This window comes from Bombus flavifrons, chromosome 9 (assembly GCF_040668555.2).
Source record: "Bombus flavifrons isolate JBK064 chromosome 9, iyBomFlav1_principal, whole genome shotgun sequence".
Lineage (NCBI taxonomy): Eukaryota > Metazoa > Arthropoda > Insecta > Hymenoptera > Apidae > Bombus > Bombus flavifrons.
In genome coordinates this window covers 4,593,678-4,606,004 of record NC_138450.1, presented here as the reverse complement: position 1 = coordinate 4,606,004, position 12,327 = coordinate 4,593,678, and the positions used below count along the sequence as shown (strand labels likewise).

The 12,327-nt window shown below is 40.1% G+C and overlaps 1 protein-coding gene across 5 annotated transcripts in view; it reads left to right on the top strand.

Moving 5' to 3' along the window:
• The first annotated feature begins 227 nt into the window (after positions 1-227).
• Positions 228-12,327, top strand: part of LOC138183632 (uncharacterized) — a 249,741-nt gene continuing 237,641 nt past the window's right edge. For all 5 annotated transcript variants that reach the window (XR_011174106.1, XR_011174104.1, XR_011174102.1 and 2 more), the window contains exon 1: positions 228-425. The gene's annotated coding sequence lies outside the window, so the exon portion shown is untranslated. The remainder of the gene's footprint in view (positions 426-12,327) is intronic.

Below are 12,327 nucleotides of genomic sequence, written 5' to 3'. Positions count from 1 at the left end.
CGCGTATATAGATTTTTATGCAAATTCTATTGATATCCGATCGCGGCTGATGATAGCGCACGGAATGTTCGCGTCGTGTTGGTGTGGTTGGAGGGAAATCGAGCATACCACGTGACCGCCGCTACGCCAGTGTCCACTGCGGTGATTGGACGTTGCCGGTCGAATGGTCACTCCGATTGGTTGAGTCTTTAGACTTGAACACGGACGTGGGTTAGGGTAGATCGCGATTAATGTTTGCTCCCGAACGAAACACGGCATTCCCCTCCGTTTTAACTCTGTGCACTAGCCTTTTATCAACCGTATGTGTTTTAGAAATTATACGTACCGGTGGATTTATCGAGCGATACGCGCTCAGAACAAACGAACGGTAACTTGTGACTCTGGAAAGAGAAAATGCTATTCTACTCTTCCGCTGTAGTGGTTACGTAAGTGTACATGCAATTTACACTTTTCTGTTTAACGTCGAATATTTACGTAATTGAATAGAGCTACAAATTAATCCGATGTTTTTGCATTAATCAATTATGTTCTCCATTTGAAGTTCAAATGATTTCACCATCTCCTGCAATTTTTAATTGCTAACCACAACGATTTTGAAATGTCATATATAACGTAACCTAACAAAATAATAACGAATGCGATATCGCCTGAAAAATGGCATAGAAGATGCTATTCTTTTTACGTTTCATAACGTAGAAGTTACGTTCCTCATATAACATATTTTTCTAACTTTGTTAACTGAAAGTCACTATCATTGTTTCGAAACGAAATTCGTCATTTGTTCAATAAATACTAAAGAATCGAAAAAGAAATAAGAATTAATGTGAATATTAAAATTGAGTTGAAGGTTTGATGAAAAACATCGAATTATTTTGTAAAGAATATAGAGTACAAATTCGATAGTATTTTATTTAGGACGATAGTTCAATAAACTTTCCTCTATATCACTTTTTATCTAGTTACTTTGCGCCTTTTTACTTGCGCGTGCAAGGATTTCTTTTCCTTTTGGTAAATGTAACAGCGACGACGGGTGCGTGACCCAAGGTGTACGATTACTGGGCTGGCGCGAAACTCGGATCAATTTGAAATATAACCTCCTCGTTATTAATAAAATTTGCATTTACAAGGGCGAGAAAGTGTCACGACACGACACGCGGGACGAAAGACCGTCTCGGTACAGTTAAGTAGGATTTCCGTGATTACGCTCGCGATCCGTAACTAACGATTCTAAAGACGCCGCTACATTGTAAATTTTTTTGTATATCCCTTTTATGTCTCTTCTATCTTTCTTTTTCTATATCTTTCTTCTGTGAATATCTTTTGCAATTTCACTATCCCAATATAAAATTAAGAAAAGAAAAAATTCGACTTATAGTATTTGTAAGAAATATGTATTTTTATTTAGGTTTATGTCCCTCATTTCTCACTTACATATCTTACATCTATGAATCATGTAATCATAGAATTTTACTATCATAATATATGTAAATATATACATGTGTTTAAAAATCTTGAAAATATTTTTGTAGTGTTTGATCATTCGTTCGTAACGTCTTCCAGACGAAGTTGACGCGTATTCCACAGAATTCTCCGGGTGAACGTAAAGCCCGTCCAACTTGTAGGGGTTTGATTACTCGTTATCGAGGTAACTCTACCGTCGTCTGGCATCTGATAAAGTCTCGCGAGTAATTATTAATCATAGACCGGGCAGTATAACGATCCATCCGAGTCTTATCTCGGTGTCGAGTGATGTATGCAAGTGGCCGAGGCCTGTGTGCCACGGCAGAAAGGGAGGTGGCGGTGCACACCCGTTGACCGAGCCGTTGGTATTCGTCGTCGTCGTGTTGCTGGTTGCTACTTGGTCGGTGGGGTTGCAATACTTCACCAAGATAACAACTAATAATCGATAGTGGCATTGCCAGGTACGCAGCCAGGTACATGTACATAAGTACGGTCTCGAAAAGACCTTACACCCCTGCCTGTTTCAACCCCCTGTGCAAGTTGCATCGGTGGGTAGTCTTACCTTTTAGCCTCCCACCAACCACCCAGTAGCTGCATGCAAGACGCTCGTAGGTCAAAGGTTGGGCGGCTAACTACTTCGTAAATTATCGTAAGGTTAACAGTTACTTCGCTCGTGTACCGTTCGAACGAATAAGTTTGATAACGCGTACATCCTGTGTCTTATTTTATATCTGCGATGGGTAGTTGTAAAAATAAAACAATCGTTCACGGGGCGATTGATCTTTCCTAAATGTAAAAATAAGTTGGAAACATAAGATGACATTTTTTTCTATTCGGTGTTCTGTTTTTGAAAGGTAGATCATGAACGATTTTTAGATACATGTAGAGTCGAGTAACTGTCGATTCGGTGTTTTTTCTACGTGCCTTCGATTCTGAAATACTATAGCGAGGCGTTGTATCTTTTTTCTTTTTTTGGTTCGAATAAAGTATTCTATTGGCTGAAGTTTTCTCGTTAGTTTCCAATTTAACATTTCTATTATGATTTACGATACGCGATCAAACATACCGATAACTTCACGAACGCAAATAATATCTAAAAGTCGATATTTCGGTACGTTACTTTAAAACAAAGGCGCGAAAATTGGTTGTATTCATCAGGTTCGACGTATTGATCACGTTATTACTTTAGCTTCAGGAAGTATTCTCGCAATTTAGGAAGTTAATCTTGTTCAAGAAATTATTCCATTTCCGATCGTATAGTTTGTATTTAGCGCATTTATAAAAGTACAATATCGTATCTTTAATATAATATGGGAGACGTACATCGTTTAAATAAATTTTATCATTTCAATGATCGTATAACAAGGGATGATTACAGATCCAACAAAAGAATTTATTAGCGGCATGAATTTATAACGGCTATTGATTACGAACGGCCTACCGTTTATAAATAATTACGCGATTCGCTACTTTAACGCAAGTATTTGATTTATCAGGAAAAATCATCGTGTATGAAGAGTGCTCCTTCTGACATAATCGTGCTGGTGGTCGTGCATACACGTTGAGACCCTAGCTGTCGCTTGTTGCACGTAGGAGATCGTGCGATAGAAGAAAAACGCGAAACACACAATATTCACAGATCGCGAACTAGACCGGCAAAACCATTAGGCGGCAAAAGATAATGCATTACAATCGAACGCACGCAATAATCCCTATCGCTTCTGGTCGATCGGCAATAAAATATAAAATTTATAACGGCAATTATCTCGTGTCGTGTATCTAGGTGACGCGTATGTGAGATCCAACTTCTTTTCTTCCCCTCACACCTCAGCTATGTTTTATGGCTAACTGTCCCTGGTTACTGGTCAACGGTTCAATAATTAATACATCGGCGACAGTGTGTCGTTGCTAGGTGATTAGCACGCTAAATACTTTGCTTCTTTGTCCTTTCCCTTTGACGAAGTCGTTTGCACGTTCGATGCTTCGTTGAACGTATATGTACTGCAATATTTAATTCTAATTTTTTTTAAAAGCATTGAAATTATTGTTGACATACCTTTGCATTTAGATCTCGCGGATAAATCGAATTAATATTTTTGTCGTCACTGTTGTTCCATTTCTTTAAAAATGAAATTCATGATTCTCGCAGCGTCACAAATATCTTTGATTTGGATCTTCAGATACCATTGGTTCGTCGCTCTGTCAATCTTTTCGAAATACACATAATGTTAAAGAGTAAATACTAATTAAGAGAATAGACGCCAGTTCGCCACGTTAAGGCTCCTTTGATAGAATCATATTTGTATTCGGGGCTTCTGAACGGTTAACAGCGTTTCAAAATTGCCTAGGTTCCGATGTATCAGCAACTTCCAGCAACGTCGTTGTATACCCGAAGGATAATTACTAAATACTTACGATATTCCTCGAAACGTCGTTATCGTTATTGTACTAAATGAACAGTGGTATCGCGCGATACGAACTTCTCGACTCTATCTGTACCATGCAAACGATGATAATGAACTGCGCTTAGGAGGGTAATCGTAATATTCGTACGCCTTCCAAATGCGTCCTTTCGAGTTTCATGCTCTAAGAACGTTGAACATCCTCAGAGTCCCGTGGGGTGGTTCTACTTTACGATCCGCTTGTCCGCGTACTTTGCAGTCGGCACAAAGGACTACGCCACCTCGTTACGAAGGGACCAGTTAGAATAAACTGTGATTAGGAAGATAGTTATGACGTTTTGTATTATAATTCTGCGAGGGTAAAGTCTCTCGTCTTCACTTTCTCTCTAGGTTCTCTCCCTTTCGGTTTGTCATTTGTTTCTCCCTTTCTTACATCTCTCTCCCCTCTTTGTCTTTCTGTTTCCTTTTGCTTCTATCGTTCTCTGTTCGTCCCGGAAGGGCTGTTTCTAAGTACTACGCAAGATTACTACGCACGTTATTACGTAAGATTTCGGGGATTCGAAGATCTGATTCTCGATACAGGCACATTCTCTATGTCTTTTTGTTTGCCTTAGATATTACACGCGTGATTTAGCTTTGCTGGGGGTTTCACTGGTAAAAATCTTTTACTTAGTAAGTATACGAGGTATTTCGTTTATCGTGAAATTTTTAATATTCTACGATTATGAATAACTTCTTGATATGAAAAATTATATCGAGGACAGAAGGTTGGTCGATCCGAACAGAGAGAGATTATTATTTCCCGAATTCTCAACGTTATTGATATTTCTTTTAGTGACAATAATATACTTTTACCAGCCGAAGAACAGATTTCACGTGTGATTTCGAGAAACATGGTTTTATAGAGAAAGATAAACCTACAAAAGCATCGCGAAAGTTAAATCCAAATTAATTCACTAAAATACCATCGAGGTTGCGTGGTTTCGCGATAGAAATTAAGGCAATCGAACTTTCGGTGAAGTTGATCGTTCGATCAAGCTCTATTCAAGGGAAAAACTCATGAGAACCGGGCAGGGAAATGGGAAACCTTAGGCTAGCAGCCCGTATTTGATTGTTTAATTAGCAAGATGACCGGTCCTCGGTTCGCACTGACGCTCTGTCTCTCCTTCGAGACACCGGATCCGAAGGAGAACTGCCAGACAGAGGACAGTGGGAAGAAACAAGTATACACCGGTGAGATGGAAGAGGGTTGCGCGCAAGGAAGTCGAAGAAGCGGAAGCTGTTGGATACGGTCAGATCGGAGGAAAGAGAAAGACAGAGACAAACAAGAGGGCGAGCACGAGAGACCAGAAGTGAATGTGTCCTTCTTCCAAGGAGAGATACAGTCTGAGGAACTCGCAGGAACGGGCAGGCTGGATTTCTGGTGTATAGGGGTATTAATCCCTGCCCTCAATTACCCTTTGTCTTGGGCGCAGCTTGGTCCACTTGTTAAGACACCGCCACTGTTTGTCTTGAGGAGCAGGTAAGGGAGCGGTCGCGGAGGTTTGGGGGCTGTTTCGGTCGGTGCTTTACATACGTCCGTAAACCGGAGACGAACTGCTACCGGGAAGGACTACTGATCGTTGCGGTCTTGCCTCTGTTCTTGATAGAAGTTTCCTAGCAAAGTTCTGCATCGCGACCGCCTTGGGGAGCCTCCACGTGCTGCCTTGATATGCGTCTCTGCATTAAATCGATTTCGTCTGCCAAGTAATCCTCCTATAATTCTTACTCTCTCGGATATTCTTCAAGAACTAGTCTGTTGTTCGTGTACATTCTACCTTTTCGGAAAAAATAGTCAAACAAGAGATATGTGAAAATGCGGAGCTTATTTTATTGCAACAGTTAAAGCAGCCGGATTTTGTTGTTGATATTGATAGGCTCTTATGGAAAGGTTCGATCGGGAGTATCGAAACGTCTTGGAACAGGAAAGTCAAGGAATTAAGTAGCTCGGGGGTGCGAGCGGAAAGAGTGAAAGACGCGGGGAGGGGAGGTCGTGCAAATCCCGTGTAAACATTTGCAATGGATTTGCGAGCTATTCAAACGGTTAAATTCTCTTAAGAATTTAGTTTGTACAGGGGCGGTGTGCCACAGGCGGCACCCCTCCTTTCGCTACCCTACGTTACTCTCTATATAGAACGTTGGTGGTTCTTCCTTACCCCAAACTACGCGCGACGGTCCTCTTCCTCTCCCTTTCCCTTTTTCCCGAGCTGTCTCTGTCCCTCTATCTGTCAGTTTCTCTCCCTTGGTTCTCTTACCCTTTGTATTTCTAACAATTGATATTCTTCACAGTGTAAAGAAACGGTCGGAGCTTCCCCGCCCGTCCTCTTTCTTCCGTCGACCTGATGTCGAACAAATAATACGAGCGGAAAATCTGAGGAAATCACCGCCGAGGATAAATCTACCGCCCACTTTTAGCAGCGTACCGAGTCTTTTGGTTTTCGCACCATGCTCCACTCGTTCTCCTCTACTTTCCAACGACTTTAGTCCCCACTTTTCTATAGTGTCAAACACGTTCTGCTTATCGTTTGATCGATACATTTGTACATCTTTGATAGAATGTGATTCGATTATGGGATTTTGTTATAAGAAGATTCGCAATGACTTTATATTCCTCCTGATCTTCTCAAAAGATAATATGCAACAACAAAATTGCGTGTGATTGTCAAAGATTGTAGAATTCTTTTGCGGGTTAACGAGCGCTTATCGCATCTTCACGTTATATCTTAATGTCTGAACTATGAATCAGATAAAGAAGCTTCTTTCAAACTGACACAAAGACTGTCAACTAAACTTGGTGGGTACGTAATCACACATTTCATCGTCAGGAAAGAAACACACTGCTCAAAACTATTTCTGATTTATCTGGTTCTAAAGTGAACCTTTATACGAATAACGTGTCAGTGTATCAAGTCTATAGAACTTGTTTGCTTCTAATCATTTGATTTGTGCAATAAAATATTCATAACATATACCGCTATTAAGTTTCTTACTGAATAATTTATATTTATATTCTGCTAACTTCATAATAAACATAGCTTTTAGTCACTTTATTTACTTTGTTAATCTGTACGTTTTCATAAAATTCATATTGTTCGGTAGCGTAGTTCTATCTCAGCCTAGTGGTTATAATCGTAATACAAACACGATAAACGTTCTCTGATTCGAAAAATGCTCGGTACATTCGGCAGAGGGACACGGTGCCAATGAGAAATTAAAGTCGACGATCGAGCCGGGGATGGAACACCCTTTCCCCAGAGTCAAAGTTGAGCTACGTACGGCGAAAGGAATATGGCTTATTCGCGTGTTGCCGAAAGTTTCTGGCGGCAGCTCGCCATTGCATGTCCCGACATTAATAATTACTTTACAACTGATTCCTCCTTTCGTATTTTATTACATTTTTCAGAGACCACAGTCCCCGGTCGTGCGTACGTGATCGCCTTTCCGCTTCGCGTTAATATTCCTCGAGCTACGGTTGTTATTGCTACACCAGTGATAAACATCGGATCATCTTTCGTTTTGTTTGTTCATTAGGCAAAGTCTGTTATAATATTAACGGCAAGCTTGCACGCATTAACAAAGTAAATTTACAGATATTTTCACATCATTGTTATATATTTTTGCTATAAACCAGAGGACCAAGTGTCTGAGTACGTATGTCAAAATATTGATGCAAGTGGATTCATTTTTTGGGAAATTTGTAATTTACATTGAATGACAAATGGTAAAGTAGATTGTAATTCTGGATAAAATTAAGGCCATCGATTTTTGTAGACCCTTGCGAAAGGAATTATCTTGTCAATTTGATTATTATCAACTTGTCAGAAAATTAAGTTGTAAATTTAACCTTCGTTTATAGCCACGAAAACATATATGAAGACTCGTTTGATAATTTATTGGGTGACTTAACAAAACTGAAAATTCTAACTTCCTATTCTTGGCAAACTAAAGAAATTTGTTGCTATAGAAAAATGTGATTAAAGATGACAAAGAGCCCATTGTGCTTCAAAGTATACGAAACTTGGTCTAAATGCAATTTTTCATCTTCTTCACTTACTTACTAAAGATTTCGATTCGAAGCAAAGTATCAGTTAGTTTAGTTTGCAGTAATAGGGGAAAGTTTCGCTGCCCATTTGTAGTCTGAGCGTACTTATGTCGTTAGGAAGATCATACGATTACGTCGCCGTGCATGCACCGAGCCTTGTCCAATCAATATCAGTATGAAATCCGCGAGCAATCGTGTGCAACTGTTTCTAGTGTCGCAGTTGCACGACAAGGGGCGCAATGCGGTGCTCGATTGCTTCGTTGGATTAAAGTACGATCGGCGGGTCACGATATACCACGATCAACTGATCGATGAAGGCCGGAACGCGACAACCATCGTCTAAGAAACCGAACCAAGGAAACATGCTGGTTATGTGCCAGAGCTCCTCCACGTATCGATGTGTCTATCTTCGCCATCGCGTTCACCGGTTATCTGATTCGCATTCTCAACATTTTTCGCCGAATATTTACACGGTCGATCGATCGACTATTTGCACGAATAGACACGAAACCTTCCTGTAAATGTCGGAAAAAGTGCCGTTCTAACACTTCTGTTTACCTATTGCTTCCTGAGTTGATAGAGAGAAACGTTTTGATTGAGTTGTTGCTTTGGAAGAAGTTAATTTTAAATCGTAGGATATTTAGCTTTTACTGTTTCAATTGGCATATAATTTATTTCCTTTCAACTATTATTTTCGAAGAAATCGATTTCGAATCGTAAGATATCCGTGTTCTTGTCGTTTCGTTTAGAAATTTAATGAAAATGTTCTTAAAGAAATTACGTTGAAATAGCTAATTAGACGAAAGCAACGATTATGTTGAATTCTCGAATCTTTAATTTTGTTCTATTTTTTTTTTTTTAACTTAACGAACTTTTTTGTAGCTTTTACTCATCACTATTAGTCTAGCATGATCGCGTTAGATAGGTAAGTTAAAGTTATAGGAAAGTTAAAATCATTTTACATTGTCGATAAAATATGTAATAAATCTTTGTAGGTAAAATTTTGTTCCGCACCGTAGAAACAGCTTCACAGATAGTTCATATTCATTGGATAATTATCCCGCTTCGAAAAACGTTCACCTATGAAAGTATCATAATGGCGTGACACGATACAGCAGTTATCGACATGAACTTTGCACTTTGTTTTATGCACGTGGTTCAGGCTTCGGAATAATCTGTACTGCAAATTGCATTCATATTTTTAGTGAACGTGTAACGAGTGTACAGGAATCGCCGACCGATATGAGAAAAACTTGCATTAAAAATAACAGGTTACGGAGTGACGTACAACAAAAGATTACTTCCTATACGGTGGAGCTGGTTTCCTTTAATAAATCCTGGTATCGCAATCAGATAAGGTACATTGTACAACAGGCTGGCATAAAATTTAGTTCACAACATAAATCTATTCCTTTCTCGTGAATTCTTTGTTTAAACGTATCTATTCTATTTTTTCTGTTTAATTTTTCAGTTACATACAAATTACGCTTGTAATAAAAATCATAATTTTTCAAATTTTCAAATTATGTATTTTTTTAGTAAAATTTATCGCAGACGAAATCAACGCGGGCTAGTTGTATTAAATAACGGTTACACATTTTGTTCCTACGATTATGTTTTAAATTTCTTTATATTTAATCTGATTTGCCTGTCTTTCTTTCCAAAGTTGAACACTTATGGCTATTTAATGTCAGAGATTGAAATCTTAGTTTGCTTAGATAGAAATCTTATATTAAACGAAGGACTCAAAGGAAATCTGGTACAAGTGACAAAATCTTTAATTTGAGCAAAGTTCAGATACAATGTAACTTTGCAAAGATTCTGTTCAGTTGGTAATAGTTTTGTATTTTAAGTTTTAGATGATATTCTGCTGAAAGCTACAGTGTTTCGTTGCTAGATTTTATTATTAGTAAATTTAGTAACGGCAACATAAACACTTAATAACTGATATTCTTAATACTCACATATACTTTTCAATGTTAGCATTTTCCTACTTGAATAAAGTATCGGTTACGCTTCGGTAAACGTTAAATGAAAAAATGTGAAATCTACAAGACAGTCACAATGATCAGAAAATATCCGAGGAAGAAAAATACCGTTAAAACAATATCTGTATACGGTCCATATATAAATACAATACTTTCTCCTACCTCCCAAAACACTTCACCCCTCTCTTTAAATTCTCTTCCTACCCCATCAGAATTTAAAAACTTGCAAGATCCAAGTTACGAAATATTCGGTATCCATCCGATGGCGACGCACCGCGGCGAGCTTGGCAAACTGCGTTACCGTTGCAAGCTCGTCGCGGTGTGGTTAAAGTAAGCGAGTCCGTGATCCCTGAAAATGTGTATTGGTGCTGATGGTTGCTGGTCGGAGGTGGAGGCTGTAGATTCGGAGGAGGTGGAGAACCGCGAGTACCTCGCCAGCACACTTTACGATATGTCGAATGACTAATACGTTGAAACAATAGGCTGTCGTCGGTCGCCCGATGGGACTGATGGCTGAGAAGGGATGGGGGGATGCGATGGTGGTGTGGTGTGGTGGCAGGCAGTCGACGAGGTTGGGGGATTCCAATGCACCACTTAAGCGTTTCTATATCCGTGGCTTCGGGCGCCTATACGTACTTCCGAGCTTTTATCGCGGCTGGCTTCTGCTGGCTGCTACCACTGGTCTCTGCATCTGGGTGCTACGGTGGGTGCTGGGTACTGCTGCCGACGAGATGAGTCGTTAGCATTACGATCATTATTAATGACGTAATTGTTACAAGGAAGTCAACTTTTCCATCGTCCCCGTCATTACGTCGTTACGCGTTCTCCCGTTGCCTCGTTATCGCATCGAGGCATAATAGGGCACTCTAACTTGCCGAGCCATCTGTTTTCCCCTCTTCAGCGCGGTTTTTTAAATCGTAAGCAGCAGAGCCCCGCACACGCGTCGATATTCAACCGTGTTTGGGTAACACGAGGCCTTTTTAACGCCCTGAACATCGAATCCCGTCATTGAAAACCAATTGCACGATTTGTCGGTTGGGGTGGCATCCGATTGTGCGCTTTGAACACCACACGAACTTGGAATTGGGAATACTTATACTACGGGAGAAACTTTTTTATCCCCGATAATTAGTATCCGCTAATTAGCGTTGTCTGTCGATGCGATGAATTCGCGACTCGTGTCTCTTTCTCTCTCTGATTTTCCTTTTCCGCTTCTTTTCCCGCTTCTTCCCTTTCCTTTTTCTTCGTTTCTTCTCTCTTTTTTACCTTGTCCGTTCGTTGCTTCTTTTTTTTCGACGTTCCCCCGTCGAATTCCGCGCGGAGCAAGATCGAGCCTCGTCAAAGGATGTTGCCTCGCGGAATATAATACACGCGTTTCCACCTGGCTGAAGGTGCTCCTGTAGTTTGATAAAGTCAAAGTTCAAAGTCCGCGGGGGTGTGTGGTGTGAGAATCGCGGGGAGGGTGGAAAACGGAGGGGGGGATGGTCGATCCCAGCCGACGGTGATTGCTTCTCCCCCAGCCTGCCTTAAAATTGACGTCATATTCGTTATCCTTTCGACCCTTCTTCCACGCCATCCTCACGTCTCCCGTACCTCTGCCTGTGGGCATCTCTTTCTGCATGCGTATAAGCTTACATCAACCCTTCTCCACATGGCCACACCCAGTTTCAGAGGCAGAATACCTCGAAGCCGGGATTTACTTGGCTGCAAATAAAAAACTCTTCCTTTGGTGCTGTTTTTGGTGTTTCATTCCGTTTGAAATTTCTTCCCCTTTCCACTTCCCTTCAACGAGCAGACGTCGATGTTGTAAATTGATTAAATTGTGCGTCACTTTGAAATCTTCGTTCATTAGAAATTTATAATTGTCCGTCGCATTTCCTTCTTTCTTGATTTTATCTCTCTTCGAAATATTTTCTTTGTCGCTATTTTAGGCTAACGATTTCGGAATTTTCATTTATCGAAGTGAAATAGATAGTTGAAATAGGAATGAAAAGTATCGAGATAATAAGCACTGTGGATATCATTATAAATTTACAAATAATATCAGCGTTACTACAAGCAATAGCAAAATATCGAAATAATAAATATACAAAATATTATTTGAATGAATTCGATTTTTAGATAAGGAACGGCGTTAACGTTGTAAAATTAAAATTTGTAGTATGTTTCTTTTGACATTTGAAACAATCGGGAGGAATGACGTTCGATTAGAAGAGATGAAACGAATCGTTGAAATGACAGAGCCTTAGGTTTCGTTGGTTGATCGAAGGCACCGCAATAATTCCCGAGATAGAAGCGAAAAGAGAGAAGAAGGCTTTGCAAACGGAACACTGGCCATCCCTTACCACGACGCCGAACGACTCCCTTCTGAAAGAGCTTCCATCCCGGGAGAGAG